The sequence below is a fragment of the Sinocyclocheilus grahami genome, unplaced genomic scaffold (genome assembly GCF_001515645.1).
Source record: "Sinocyclocheilus grahami isolate Dianchi unplaced genomic scaffold, SAMN03320097.WGS_v1.1 scaffold47.1, whole genome shotgun sequence".
Taxonomy (NCBI): Eukaryota; Metazoa; Chordata; class Actinopteri; order Cypriniformes; family Cyprinidae; genus Sinocyclocheilus; species Sinocyclocheilus grahami.
This window is the reverse complement of record NW_015505226.1, coordinates 1,646,777-1,658,553: the sequence shown is the minus strand read 5'-3', so window position 1 is coordinate 1,658,553 and position 11,777 is coordinate 1,646,777. Positions and strand designations below refer to the sequence as shown.

At 39.3% G+C, this 11,777-nt stretch overlaps 2 pseudogenes; both read right to left on the bottom strand.

Moving 5' to 3' along the window:
* Positions 1 to 4,355: 4,355 nt before the first annotated feature.
* Positions 4,356 to 5,580, bottom strand: LOC107582831 (uncharacterized; annotated as a pseudogene).
* Positions 5,581 to 9,177: 3,597 nt separating this feature from the next.
* LOC107582830 (uncharacterized) lies at positions 9,178 to 11,515 on the bottom strand (annotated as a pseudogene).
* Positions 11,516 to 11,777: the final 262 nt, after the last annotated feature.

The window sequence follows — 11,777 nt, the reverse complement described above, 5'->3', positions numbered from 1 at the left end:
CGTTAGTTCATTGGCGCAGACGGGCACGTTTAACCAACACAATTGGTGGAAGCTTCCGTCAATCAAACTCTTCAGCGCGGAGGGGTGTTGATAGAACAGCGGTAGAAACGAAACTCGCGAGCTCTCTTCCCACGTTCCAAGAAATGACGAAGTGAAAAGGATTAGGCTTGTTTGAGATGCGCTGGCCTCGCCTCGGATGAAGGACCCTGTTCTGTGAGGGGAGGAGTGAAATAAGCGCAGTCAAGACGGACAGTTCTGACCTCTCGAAGTGAACAGATACCAACGAGATCAAAGACAGATATCGCCTTATTCTCACTCGTGCTGTGCTTCTGATTAACATGATATAATTTCAGTTCTGTTGCCTTTATATAAAAATAAATCAGATGAACAAGAAACTCAAAGTGCTTGCTATTTATTTGAGTGACTAACAACAAATGACCACATTAACTTTAAGAATCATATAGGCCTACGTTTTTGTTTGTGTTTAGATAAATCGCTCAGAGGGGTTTGACCAAACTGTTAAACTAGGTTATTTACAAATAATCCAAGCTCCCCATTAATTTCTAATATTTGATTAGTATGACTTAGTAGTAGTATTAAATTATAAAGAAATGACAGATCCATCTTTGAAATCTGATTGGTTGATAACATTTGACAACGTTTAATTCAGGTGCGAAAATAATTAATATCTAGTGCATGAGCATAGAGAGATTTGCGAGTGCACAGGACAGTTTGAGTGAGAGGAGAGACACGTGTTAAAGGGGTCATATGATGCTATTTTAAAGATCATTATTTTGTGTATTTGGTGTAACAATATGTTGACATGCTTTAATGTTCAAAAAACGCATTATTTTTCAAATACTGTACATTATTGTAGGTCCTCTATGCCCCGCCTCTCTCAAACACATGGGCTGCGTTCAGCCCCGACAAAAACGGTGCAAAACGTGTTTTAAACGGAAACGGTGATGCGTTGAACACCCTGTTCTGATGACACAAGAGTTGCAACTATGGCAGCTGAGAAAGCCATTCTTTGTGTTCTTTTTGAAGAATTTTCGGAGCCTGATGAAATCGGTATAAATATGTGTTTAATACTGTAAAATACGCTCAATGTTACAGTCACTGCCTTTGCCCTCCAGAATAAAAGAGAACATCCCAATCAAATGAAGGGATTTGTGGAAACTGTGGTTCCTAATTATTGTGATCCAACATTTGCCTCTTGTCCCAACTTTTTTTGAGATGTGTTGATGCCATGAAATTTACAATCAACTTATTTTTCCCTTAAAATTATAAATTTTCTCAGTTTAAACATTTGATATGTCATCTGTTGTATTCTGAATAAAATATTGAAACTTAAACATCATTGCATTCTGTTTTTAGTCACAATTTGTACAGTGTCCCAACTTTTTTGGAATCGGGTTTGTATATAAATATGTATAGTATTTTTATGTTACATTAATCAGTATTTAGCGCACCTTCCTAAGGAAAGGATATGGACCAGAAGACATTGCAATTACTAAATGATATTTAGACAGACTTAAAGTTCCAGATCTATACTGGTGCTCTTATTTCAGTTATTTTGCCTTTAATGTAAATAAACATGTGCAAACAATATTGCTCTTGTGAATTTATTTGGATGTTATTTACATTGTGCGAGCTGTCTCTTTAATACTCCGTGGTTTATATACGTGTTGCTGCTGATTGGGCTGGCATGTTTGACACGCCCACCAATCGAGAAAACGCATCTCAAACCCCGTTGCGCACCGTTTCCAGGAAACATGTCGTTCAAACCGGAAACCATAGCAAAACGGTGCACCAGAGTCGCGTGACAGACACAGTGATGATGCAGTACACAAGCCGCGGTTAAGACAGCTGACGTGCTATGATTTCTGACAGGCAGTTCACTCTCCTGTGATGTGACCCTGTTCCTCTCACACACACACACGACGCGTTACTCTGCGCTGCGCAAAACTCCGCATTTGAACAGTCAATAGCTGATACTTAAACTAATAACAAAACATACTTACAGTCTCTGATTCAGAAGCGCCATACATTAGAAATAGCCTTTGTGCACAGCCAGCCTTGTACTCTTCTAGGTTTGAAAAACTGTCCTCCATAAAATGCGTTGCACAAATTCGAACATCTGGGTTGTGCTGTTCTGTTGTAAATAAATCTTAACCAATGATTCCTAATTGCATCTACTTCCGGAAGGCCAAATAAAGTGCTTTTGCTTTCGCACTGAAACACACCCCTTGTCCAAATACCCACACTTGCGGTCTTGGCCACTTGAGAGCGCGTGCGCATGACAGGAAGTAAGTGTGCAAGTCTGTCCCATGTCTTCAAAATGCCAAAGTGCAGTGCCCTTAATGGATACTAAATCCACACTACCTCGAATACCGCTCCAGAGCGCTATTGAAGGCTAAGTGTATCCCATCATGCATTATGTTCTGGAAATAAATCGTGAGAGCTTTCTGACCCAGACACCAATGGAACTGCCATGTTCAAAGCCCAGAAAGGTAGCAAGGACATTGTTAAAATAGTCCATGTGACATCAGTGGTTCAACCTTACTTTTATGAAGCTACAACAATATTTTTGTGTGCAAAAAAAACAAAACAACGACTTTATTCTACAATTTCTTCTTTTCTGTGTCAGTCTTTGACGTGCGTTCACGACAGTACCATGGCAGATGCGTCAGAGATAGTCTTACTATAGGTATAGGGAGATGAGAGGGTCTATTACTTACTATTAGAGAAAGCGTAACAGTCAACTTTGGATCACGTGTGCCTTAATAACCAATCACATTATAGCCATTGAATTTCAGAAAGAGTTGTGCAACACTCAATTGCAGTTTACGATTACCACAGGAATGCATGAGAATTGCCGTATGCTGAATCCCTCCTGTCGCAAAATGTGAGTGACTACTCTTATAAAACATCATTTTTTTCGGTGTAAACTTTAAAAATAGTTAAATTCAAAAGTATTGTTTAGTGTAAAACATGTTGAAGATTAGCCGATAGGCTCTCGATTCATTAAATGATAAGCTGTTTCCTCTAAAATGCTGTTTATTCAGTGTAGTGAAACCTCTCCTCCATTGACATCCATTAAAAAAAAGAAAACGGCCTCTGGTCTCCTTTCCCACACACTGGCAAAGTGGAAGCGTTAGCATTAGCCGTTACGCTTTTTTGGCTAAAGGTTGCAGGCTTGCCTTCTAGTGGCTTTGGCATGCGTGTGCATTCCTCTGCTTGCAAACAAGACGCAGCGCATGTCAGAACGCCAGCTCCTGCGTCAGCAGCACCACACGCATGCATGGTATATTTTGAATAGCTAGGCTGGCTTGTACTCTATATTGCCAAAAGTATTGGGACACCCCCTTCTAATGAACAGGTTTGACTACTTCAGTCATTTCTAATTTTTAGTAAAAAAAAGCATATAATGCTATTCTAGGGAATTGTGTGCTTCTAATTTTATACCAATAGTTTGAACAGGACCATTTTCTATTCTAACACAACAATGCCTCTGTGTATAAGGCTTTCAATCAATCAAAAGATTGATTCAGTCAGTGTGGAAGAACTTGACTGGTCTGCACAAAGCCAAGTCCCAATCCCAGCTAAAATACCTCTGGTGTGACTTTAAATACAGACCTTGAGCCAAAAACTCATCACCAAACACCTGTGACTTGTATATACATATGGACAAATGTATTGGGACATTTACATTTACGCCCCTGCGTGGTACTCCTGTGAATGTGCATAGAAGACTGACACGGAAGAGAAGAAATTGTTAATAAAGTCATTATTTTTGTTTTCTTTGCACACAAAAAGTATCCTCGTAGCTTTATAAAATTAAGGTTGAACCACATATAAGGAGTATTTTAACGATGTCCTTACTACCTTTCTGGGTCTTGAACGTGGTAGTTCCGTTGCTGTCTATGCAGGGTCAGAAAACTTTCGGATTTCATCAAAAATATCTTAATTTTTGTTCAGAAGATGAACAAAGGTCTTACATATTTGGAACGACATGGGGATAAGTAATTAATGACAGAATTTAAATTTTTGGGTGAACTATCCCTTTAAAATATTATTTCTATAAATACCTAGAGATATATATATATTTTTTACTAAAATTAACTCATGTTTGTGTCATTGTTTCCCCACCAAAAATGATGTCACTTCCTGCTGATGTCATAAAATACCTTTTGGATATTAAGGTATTTATGACTGGACATATTTATTATGACTGAACATATAGACTAATATAGTGATCTAAACATTATTTATTACATATGGAAAAATCCTTGAGGCCCTGGAGCAATGCAACTGTTGTTCTTGAATCTCTTCATCGGTTTCTCCTTGGTCTTTTATTGGACAGCGAGAGTTCCATCCTCCCAGCTGTTCTGGTTCATTGGAAGGTCATCTTCCTCTTTCATGCTGTTCAGCAGATATTTAATTCCTGCCTTCACACCCGTTTTTAATCCAGCCCCCAACGCATAACCATAACTCCCGCGGTTCCCCCCGTTACAGCCATGAGCGCATCTGTGCCTAGATCCACAGTGCTGAAGATGGCTCTCTCTTTTGCAGTGGCATAGCAGCTAACCGAAGCATAGTAAACGGCTGTTCCCAGATTATACAGTGTGGAGACTGCTGGAATCCACTCCACTACTGTAAACACTCGCTCCTCTTTTTCATTTACACATTGATGCTGAGGGCCCCCATTTCTGCGCAAACGTACAGCTCTCACCTTGCAAGTTTGAATCCAGCTCTCAGAGTTAGATAAAGGCACTATGCGGCTTCCAGGCCTCGAGATAACACGATAATATCCAGAATCACCATCCTGGGTCACACCTGCACATTGGAATCCCAAGCTTCCACAAGCCTGCTGTGCTTCCTCAAGACACAATTGCTTGCTCTGTTCTGCGGCCTGCCCGAGAATCCGAGTACCTTTCACCCTCACCCACCCATTGCATTGCCCCCTATGCCCAACTTTACCCTCATCTTTCTCACCCACCTCAGCTAGCTGATGAATGTTAAATATAACAGCCTGTAGGTGGCGCTGTGACTCAGAGTTCTGCATAGAAGGAGATGAAGGGGTTTGGAATCCATTGGTAAAGCTGTAATGGACCATGTGTGATGAATCCCTTTCTTTACCTCTCTTGATCAGCACCAGTATGTTCTGTAAAAATTCATGCGTATCATTTTCCCCCAACACCGCATAGAGTTGCATTACCAACTTTTGGGCATCAGACAAACATCCTGCTGACACCAGCACTGGCATCATTGCCAACCCTAATAGCTCCTGAGAGAAACCCTTTCCTTTCCAGCCTCCATTAGAGAGCTCTGCACACAGCTTGCATTGCTTTGGAGGTCCAGCTGACCTTGTAGAGAGGCTGAGAGGTTTAAGACCAACTGATGGGTGGCAGGAAGATCATCTTCAACCATTTGGGATTCTTTCTCTACTTGAAACATTTTTGAAGTGACTGAAGGCGTCAGTTTGCCTTGAGGGAGTGGAGCTCTGCCAAATACCACATCAGACAGTAAGAGGTGGATGAGAAGTAACCATTTGAGTTTTGAGTTCCTTTTAGCCATGTTGAACTGTGGAGACCTGCAACATCAAGCAAATCATGATTTCTGAATTAAAAAAAAAAAGAGAAGTTGAATGTGTTGAAGGAATTGTCCACCCCAAAATGAAAGTTGTGTCATCATTTACTCATCCCCATGTCATTCTCATGTATGTATTTTTTCCTTCTGTGGAGCACAAAAGAAGATGTTTTGAAGAATGTTGGTAACCAAACAGTTTCGGGTCCCATTTACTTATTTTGGTCCATACGATGGAATCAATGGCACCTGAAACCGTTTAGATAATAACATTCTTCAAAATATATTTTGTGTTCCATGGAAGAAAGTAAGTCATACAGGTTTGGAACAGCATGAGGGTGAGTAAATGGGTGAGGGTTTCATTTTCATTTTTGGGTAGACTGTCCCTTTAAGTTAAATTTGTGTATGTACTGTCCATGAAGCTGTTTATGTAAATACTGTATCTGCAGCTGTAGCTACACCACAGGGGTGAGAACATGAGATATGTGTGTATTTGTGTGCTTGGCTTTTGCAAAGTGGAACTAGACAAAAAGAAGCAAGAAAGGATGAAAGGAAAGAAAAGGGATGAGCACATTTTTTTGTGAGGCTCCTCCCTCTAAAAGTCTTCCCTATACTGTACACTTTATCTCTAAACATATGGCATATATTTAGCAAAATTTTTGTTATTGAAGTTATTGAAATAAAATAAAATGTTAACTTTGTTTTGTATTTGCAAATGTGTTATCTTTGTCTTATTTGTTAATTTATGTATATGTTTTAATTAATTTTTTCTTATTTCCATGTTTAAATGGAAAAAAAAATGTGGCATTGGATCCTACTATATTGTATTTTTTAAATCTATAATCCAGTTCTGATTTACTGTGTGAATGTTATTGAATAGTTTCAAATTAAATATTAATTAAATAAAACAAAAACAGTGTCAAATTATTTATTCTTCTATCATAAGGTTCCATCGTATAATTTTACTACATGCAGTCTGTAAGTTTTTTAAAAATCTAAATTACAGAGGAAATGATATCTCAACTCATTTGCATGTTACACTTGCTTTCACACACTCACACACACTCTCTCACACACACACACACTCACACACACACACACTCTCTCACACACACACATACATACACACTCACACACACGATGCGTTACTCTGCTGCGCAAAACTCAGCATTTGAACAGTCAATAGCAAATACTTAAACTAATAACAAAACACACTTACAATCGCTGATTCAGAAGCACCAGATTGTCATAGCAAAGTCGGAATTGACCCGTTTTTTTTTTTTTAGAAATAGCCTTTGTGCACAGCCAGCCTTGTACTCTTCTAGGTTCAAAAAACTGTCGTCCATAAAATGCGTTGCACAAATTCGAACATCTGGGTTGTGCTGTTCTGTTGTAAATAAATCTTAACCAATGATTCCTAATTGCATCTACTTCCGGAAGGCCAAATAAAGTGCTTTTGCTTTCGCACTGAAACACACCCCTTGTCCAAATACCCACACTTGCGGTCTTGGCCACTTGAGAGCGCGTGCGCATGACAGGAAGTAAGTGTGCAAGTCTGTCCCATGTCTTCAAAATGCCAAAGTGCAGTGCCCTTAATGGATACTAAATCCACACTACCTCGAATACCGCTCCAGAGCGCTATTGAAGGCTAAGTGTATCCCATCATGCATTATGTTCTGGAAATAAATCGTGAGAGCTTTCTGACCCAGACACCAATGGAACTGCCATGTTCAAAGCCCAGAAAGGTAGCAAGGACATTGTTAAAATAGTCCATGTGACATCAGTGGTTCAACCTTACTTTTATGAAGCTACAACAATATTTTTGTGTGCAAAAAAAACAAAACAACGACTTTATTCTACAATTTCTTCTTTTCTGTGTCAGTCTTTGACGTGCGTTCACGACAGTACCATGGCAGATGCGTCAGAGATAGTCTTACTATAGGTATAGGGAGATGAGAGGGTCTATTACTTACTATTAGAGAAAGCGTAACAGTCAACTTTGGATCACGTGTGCCTTAATAACCAATCACATTATAGCCATTGAATTTCAGAAAGAGTTGTGCAACACTCAATTGCAGTTTACGATTACCACAGGAATGCATGAGAATTGCCGTATGCTGAATCCCTCCTGTCGCAAAATGTGAGTGACTACTCTTATAAAACATCATTTTTTTCGGTGTAAACTTTAAAAATAGTTAAATTCAAAAGTATTGTTTAGTGTAAAACATGTTGAAGATTAGCCGATAGGCTCTCGATTCATTAAATGATAAGCTGTTTCCTCTAAAATGCTGTTTATTCAGTGTAGTGAAACCTCTCCTCCATTGACATCCATTAAAAAAAAGAAAACGGCCTCTGGTCTCCTTTCCCACACACTGGCAAAGTGGAAGCGTTAGCATTAGCCGTTACGCTTTTTTGGCTAAAGGTTGCAGGCTTGCCTTCTAGTGGCTTTGGCATGCGTGTGCATTCCTCTGCTTGCAAACAAGACGCAGCGCATGTCAGAACGCCAGCTCCTGCGTCAGCAGCACCACACGCATGCATGGTATATTTTGAATAGCTAGGCTGGCTTGTACTCTATATTGCCAAAAGTATTGGGACACCCCCTTCTAATGAACAGGTTTGACTACTTCAGTCATTTCTAATTTTTAGTAAAAAAAAAGCATATAATGCTATTCTAGGGAATTGTGTGCTTCTAATTTTATACCAATAGTTTGAACAGGACCATTTTCTATTCTAACACAACAATGCCTCTGTGTATAAGGCTTTCAATCAATCAAAAGATTGATTCAGTCAGTGTGGAAGAACTTGACTGGTCTGCACAAAGCCAAGTCCCAATCCCAGCTAAAATACCTCTGGTGTGACTTTAAATACAGACCTTGAGCCAAAAACTCATCACCAAACACCTGTGACTTGTATATACATATGGACAAATGTATTGGGACATTTACATTTACGCCCCTGCGTGGTACTCCTGTGAATGTGCATAGAAGACTGACACGGAAGAGAAGAAATTGTTAATAAAGTCATTATTTTTGTTTTCTTTGCACACAAAAAGTATCCTCGTAGCTTTATAAAATTAAGGTTGAACCACATATAAGGAGTATTTTAACGATGTCCTTACTACCTTTCTGGGTCTTGAACGTGGTAGTTCCGTTGCTGTCTATGCAGGGTCAGAAAACTTTCGGATTTCATCAAAAATATCTTAATTTTTGTTCAGAAGATGAACAAAGGTCTTACATATTTGGAACGACATGGGGATAAGTAATTAATGACAGAATTTAAATTTTTGGGTGAACTATCCCTTTAAAATATTATTTCTATAAATACCTAGAGATATATATATATTTTTTACTCAAATTAACTCATGTTTGTGTCATTGTTTCCCCACCAAAAATGATGTCACTTCCTGCTGATGTCATAAAATACCTTTTGGATATTAAGGTATTTATGACTGGACATATTTATTATGACTGAACATATAGACTAATATAGTGATCTAAACATTATTTATTACATATGGAAAAATCCTTGAGGCCCTGGAGCAATGCAACTGTTGTTCTTGAATCTCTTCATCGGTTTCTCCTTGGTCTTTTATTGGACAGCGAGAGTTCCATCCTCCCAGCTGTTCTGGTTCATTGGAAGGTCATCTTCCTCTTTCATGCTGTTCAGCAGATATTTAATTCCTGCCTTCACACCCGTTTTTAATCCAGCCCCCAACGCATAACCATAACTCCCGCGGTTCCCCCCGTTACAGCCATGAGCGCATCTGTGCCTAGATCCACAGTGCTGAAGATGGCTCTCTCTTTTGCAGTGGCATAGCAGCTAACCGAAGCATAGTAAACGGCTGTTCCCAGATTATACAGTGTGGAGACTGCTGGAATCCACTCCACTACTGTAAACACTCGCTCCTCTTTTTCATTTACACATTGATGCTGAGGGCCCCCATTTCTGCGCAAACGTACAGCTCTCACCTTGCAAGTTTGAATCCAGCTCTCAGAGTTAGATAAAGGCACTATGCGGCTTCCAGGCCTCGAGATAACACGATAATATCCAGAATCACCATCCTGGGTCACACCTGCACATTGGAATCCCAAGCTTCCACAAGCCTGCTGTGCTTCCTCAAGACACAATTGCTTGCTCTGTTCTGCGGCCTGCCCGAGAATCCGAGTACCTTTCACCCTCACCCACCCATTGCATTGCCCCCTATGCCCAACTTTACCCTCATCTTTCTCACCCACCTCAGCTAGCTGATGAATGTTAAATATAACAGCCTGTAGGTGGCGCTGTGACTCAGAGTTCTGCATAGAAGGAGATGAAGGGGTTTGGAATCCATTGGTAAAGCTGTAATGGACCATGTGTGATGAATCCCTTTCTTTACCTCTCTTGATCAGCACCAGTATGTTCTGTAAAAATTCATGCGTATCATTTTCCCCCAACACCGCATAGAGTTGCATTACCAACTTTTGGGCATCAGACAAACATCCTGCTGACACCAGCACTGGCATCATTGCCAACCCTAATAGCTCCTGAGAGAAACCCTTTCCTTTCCAGCCTCCATTAGAGAGCTCTGCACACAGCTTGCATTGCTTTGGAGGTCCAGCTGACCTTGTAGAGAGGCTGAGAGGTTTAAGACCAACTGATGGGTGGCAGGAAGATCATCTTCAACCATTTGGGATTCTTTCTCTACTTGAAACATTTTTGAAGTGACTGAAGGCGTCAGTTTGCCTTGAGGGAGTGGAGCTCTGCCAAATACCACATCAGACAGTAAGAGGTGGATGAGAAGTAACCATTTGAGTTTTGAGTTCCTTTTAGCCATGTTGAACTGTGGAGACCTGCAACATCAAGCAAATCATGATTTCTGAATTAAAAAAAAAAAGAGAAGTTGAATGTGTTGAAGGAATTGTCCACCCCAAAATGAAAGTTGTGTCATCATTTACTCATCCCCATGTCATTCTCATGTATGTATTTTTTCCTTCTGTGGAGCACAAAAGAAGATGTTTTGAAGAATGTTGGTAACCAAACAGTTTCGGGTCCCATTTACTTATTTTGGTCCATACGATGGAATCAATGGCACCTGAAACCGTTTAGATAATAACATTCTTCAAAATATATTTTGTGTTCCATGGAAGAAAGTAAGTCATACAGGTTTGGAACAGCATGAGGGTGAGTAAATGGGTGAGGGTTTCATTTTCATTTTTGGGTAGACTGTCCCTTTAAGTTAAATTTGTGTATGTACTGTCCATGAAGCTGTTTATGTAAATACTGTATCTGCAGCTGTAGCTACACCACAGGGGTGAGAACATGAGATATGTGTGTATTTGTGTGCTTGGCTTTTGCAAAGTGGAACTAGACAAAAAGAAGCAAGAAAGGATGAAAGGAAAGAAAAGGGATGAGCACATTTTTTTGTGAGGCTCCTCCCTCTAAAAGTCTTCCCTATACTGTACACTTTATCTCTAAACATATGGCATATATTTAGCAAAATTTTTGTTATTGAAGTTATTGAAATAAAATAAAATGTTAACTTTGTTTTGTATTTGCAAATGTGTTATCTTTGTCTTATTTGTTAATTTATGTATATGTTTTAATTAATTTTTTCTTATTTCCATGTTTAAATGGAAAAAAAAATGTGGCATTGGATCCTACTATATTGTATTTTTTAAATCTATAATCCAGTTCTGATTTACTGTGTGAATGTTATTGAATAGTTTCAAATTAAATATTAATTAAATAAAACAAAAACAGTGTCAAATTATTTATTCTTCTATCATAAGGTTCCATCGTATAATTTTACTACATGCAGTCTGTAAGTTTTTTAAAAATCTAAATTACAGAGGAAATGATATCTCAACTCATTTGCATGTTACACTTGCTTTGAAATGATTGATCTAGAGATTAATATGAGATTAATAAGGCTCTTACCTTCTTACAATCCTGATAGTACCCCTGTGTTGAATCCAGCCTTCACAAACACATATACATCTCCCTCTCTCTTGTTTTGCCCCCTTCTCTCTCACTGGCCCCATAGTGATGAATGTGAAATCACGTGGAGAGGATCAATGTGTTCTATGGGCGTATTGTTTATTTACCCTCATGTCCCCTCTATTCCTCTCATTCTCTTTCTGCTTTCTCTCTTGTCTTGAAGACCATGAAGGGGTGCAGGGGCTTTGTGTTTGTCCCAGATAAATTGCAGA